Consider the following 4,425-nt stretch of genomic DNA (forward strand, 5'->3'; position numbering starts at 1 on the left):
TGACAACGAAACCCAATAATTTTCCGGAACGGACACCAAAAGTGCATTTGTTTGGATTTAGGCGGAGACGATACTTTCTCAAACGCTGAAACAACTTCAAAAGATCCTCCATGTGCCCTTCCTCTGACTGGGACTTGGCAATCATGTCATCCACATAAACCTCGATTTCTTTGTGCATCATATCATGGAAAAGAGTAGTCATGGCTCTTTGATACGTCGCACCAGCATTCTTCAACCCAAATGGCATCACTTTGTAACAGAATGTCCCCCATGGTGTGATAAAGGTTGTCTTTTCCATGTCTTCAGGTGCCATCTTAATCTGGTTGTATCCTGAAAAACCATCCATAAAGGAGAAAACCTCAAACTTGGTCGTGCTATCTACCAACATATCAATGTGAGGTAGAGGAAAATCATCCTTTGGACTGGCTTTGTTCAAATCTCTATAATCAACACACATACGAACTTTTCAGTCTTTCTTTGGAACAGGCACAATATTGGCAATCCACTGAGGATATACAGAAAAGACAAGGAAACCTGCATCTATCTGTTTCAAGACCTCATTCTTAATCTTTTCTGCCATATCAGGATGACTCCTTCTTAACTTTTGCTTGACAGGAGGACATTCTGGTTTCAATGGCAAACGATGCTCCACAATATCTGTGTCCAACCCAGGCATATCTTGGTAGGACCACACAAAAATGTCAACATACTCTTTAAGAAGCTCTACCATCCTCTTCTTAACATCTTGACCAAGCAGTGCCCCAATCTTGACTTCTTTCTTATCTTCTTCAGAACCCAAGTTGATGACTTCTAACGGCTCTTTATATGGCTGAATGGTGTCTTCCTCGTGCTCAAGCAGTCGGGAAATCTCATCAGGAATACATTCATCACTCTCTTCTTCCGCCTCATACACAGGACACTCGAAGTTAGGAGAGGGCGCAGGGTCATTACTTTCAACGGTTTTATTGATTAATCTGCACAAATGATTATTATTTCAGGAAAAGGAAAGATATATGCAAACATGTAATCGTGCAGATTATGGAAAAAATGAAAACATTTTTTAAGGTTTTTTGTGTTACCACTTTCCAGAAAAAGCAAAAAGATAAAAATCATGTATATGCAGAAACAAAATGACTTCTATTGATGATTTTAATGTTTAAAACAAACAGAAAACAGCCCCAACAACTTCACTTTCATCTTGGGCAGAATGAAAGGATTTTGAAAAACATAAAAGCAAATTACTTTGAGACATGAGTACACTCAGGAATGTCAATGGTGATCCAGTTCTTAATCATCTTTCCGTTGGTCACAAAGCTTGGCATTTCTGGCTCTGATTCATCTTCAACAATAGCGTTCACCTCTGGAGAAGTCGGATGTAGAAACCCAGCACTATGGAACATCTCTTGATAAGGACGAAAAGCAGATTCAGACTTCATCGCAGACTTGTCTGAGGCAGAAAATCCCAGACCAGCTCTATTCCTGTTCTCTTGTAGACTCACCACTTGTCCCCAGACTCCTGAATGTCCATTCTGAACCACCAGTTGAGCATCTTTGAAGGAGGCAATGGAAGCTTCATCCTTTTTGATTTCATCATTAACAGACAGGGCTTGGAATGCAGTTCCAATGACCACTTCATCAGCCTCTATGGTACGGAACGAAGAGAGATGACTAATCAGCAAAGCTTGTTCTCCATTCACAATAACCATTTTTCCATCTTTCACAAACTTCAACTTTTGGTGAAGAGTTGAAGTGACTGCCCCAGCCTCATGGATCCATGGGCGTCCCAATAAGCAACTGTATGCAGGAAAAATGTCCATCACTTGAAAAGTAATCTTGAAGACAAACGGTCCAATACAAATAGGCAAATCAACCTCTCCGACCACTGATTTCTTCGACCCATCAAAAGCCTTGACAATCACATTGCTAAATCTCATTGGTGTGCCACCATAAGACAGCTTAGCAAGAGTGGACTTTGGCATGACATTCAGAGATGATCCAGTATCGATCAACACATTAGACATTGAGTCATCTTTGCAACTAACCGAGATGTGCAAAGCCAAATTATGATTTCTTCCTTCCTCAGGCAAATCTTCATCACTGAAGCTCAAATTGTTACATGCAGTGATATTACTCACCACCCCATTAAACTGATCCAGCGTCACATCATGATCCACAAAGGCTTGATCGAGTATTTTCATCAAAGAATCCCTGTGAGCAGGAGAACTCGTCAGCAGCTCCATTATAGAGATCTTGTACGGAGTGCGATGAAACTGATCCACAATCTTATAATCACTCATCTTGATAAGCTTCAAAATCTCATCCATCTCCTCTCCTGAGGATGACCCAGCATTCACTTTTGTCGCATCATTATAGTCACAGGTACTTGAGTAGGATTCTTCTGGACATCCACAACTGTTTGAGGCTGAGTAAAAACTCGTCCGCTTCTAGTTACTCTTCTGACATCGGCTATATTCTCAACAGAAGACAGAGGCTTAATCTCAACTTCTTTTCCAGCTTCCAGCATGGTGGCATTGTATCTGTACGGTACAACTTTATCAGAACTATAAGGTACAGATCCAGGCAAACGTATCACAAGAGGTTCCACAGCAGCTTTGCCATGATAACCAATCTCTACACATTCCGGGATTTCAAAGCAAGGTTCAATCACATTAACATCATCTTCATCTCTATCCCTCAGAATCTCAATGAGCCTTTGATCTATCATCTCTTGTAAGTCTCTTCTCACAATATAACATCCTCGAGGATTGACTGAACAAATCCTACAAGCAGCATGGTTATGCTCATAATGACTGTACTCACACAGGGTGGCATGCATCTCTACCAATGATCCTCTGATGTGTTCCACACGATAAATCTTATACTTCCCAGGGCATCCATATACCATATTCACAGCAGACGCTTCATGAGTTGGCAACGGATTGTTCTGCACATTTGGACCAATATCACGGAAAGAAAGTATACCAGAACGAACCAGTCTCTGAACTTCATTCTTCAAAGGCCAGCAATTCTCTAAGTCATGCCCAGGAGCATTCTGATGATAAGCACAAGTGGCATCAGCCTTATACCACCAAGGGAGTTTCTCTGGCACAGGAGGTGGTGACCTTGGTTGAACCAACTTCTTATGAATTAGAGCAGGATATAATTCAGTGTACGTCATAGGGATAGGGTCAATATTAACCCGAGGATACGGATTCCGCCTTGCTGGTTGTTGATTAACAGGAGCTACAGGCACTGAATTCACGATAGGAGTTACTGACGCCACTTGTTGAGATTGATTCCTGAATCGACTATTCCTCCCATGAGAAACAGCATTAGCATCTGATTCTTTCTTCTTCTGGAGTGAAGAACCATACTTCTTCGCACCCCCAGATGAATTGTCATTTCGAACCAAACGACCTTCTCGCACAGCTTCTTCCAATCTGACACCCATACCCACCATTTCGGTGAAGTCTACAGGAGCACTTGCAATCATCTTTTCATAGTAAAATGGACCAAGAGTCTTAAGGAAAATTTTTGTCATCTCTTTTTCTTCCATCGGAGGAACCACTTGGGCGGCAACCTCACGCCATCTCTGAGCATACTCCTTGAAGGATTCTTTCTCTTTCTGCATCATAGCTCGCAATTGATCCCTATCAGGAGCCATGTCCACATTATACTTGTATTGTTTCACGAACGCCTCAGCTAAGTCATTGAAAGTGCGAATATGGGTGCTATCAAGGCCCATATACCACTTAGAAGTAGCTCCAGTCAAACTGTCTTGGAAATAGTGAATCAACAGACGTTGATCATCAGTGTGAGTGGACATCTTCCTTATATACATCACCAGGTGTGCCTGAGGACAGGAATTTCCTTTATACTTCTCAAATTCAGGCAGCTTGAACTTAGCAGGTACTTTCACATTGGGAACAAGGCAAAGATCATGCACGTTCTTTCCAAACAGTTCTTTCCCACGCAAGGCTTTCATCTCTTTCTGCAATTCTTCAAACTGATCTTGGAAACCATCCATTCTGTCATGAATTTCACTTGGAGCAGCATCATAAATGGGCTCTGGGACAAAAGGACCAGTATGAACAATAGGAGATGTGTTGACCATAACAGGAGTCAACGGACGAGTCATCTCAGGAACAGACAAATAACCTTCAGGCATGCCCCAGGGATATCCATTAGGCATCCGTTGCTGAGTAGCACCAACAGGAATAGCAGGAATGGTTGTAGCAGCAGTTTCAGTAATTACAGTGGTCTGACCCTGAGCTTGGGCATTAGGAGGAGGAACTTGATTCTGATTCTGATTCTGACTCTGAGCAGCCATCAATGTCTCAACTAGAGCAGTGAGACGATCCACACCAGATCTCAAAGTAACGACCTCTTCACGTAACTCACGATTCTCTTGTTCAAGACCTTCCA

The 4,425-nt window shown here is 42.1% G+C and overlaps 1 pseudogene; it reads right to left on the bottom strand.

The window, feature by feature from the left end:
* Nucleotides 1–1,463: 1,463 nt before the first annotated feature.
* Nucleotides 1,464–4,116, bottom strand: LOC131613310 (uncharacterized; annotated as a pseudogene).
* Nucleotides 4,117–4,425: the final 309 nt, after the last annotated feature.

This window comes from Vicia villosa, linkage group LG6 (assembly GCF_029867415.1).
Source record: "Vicia villosa cultivar HV-30 ecotype Madison, WI linkage group LG6, Vvil1.0, whole genome shotgun sequence".
Classification (NCBI taxonomy): domain Eukaryota; kingdom Viridiplantae; phylum Streptophyta; class Magnoliopsida; order Fabales; family Fabaceae; genus Vicia; species Vicia villosa.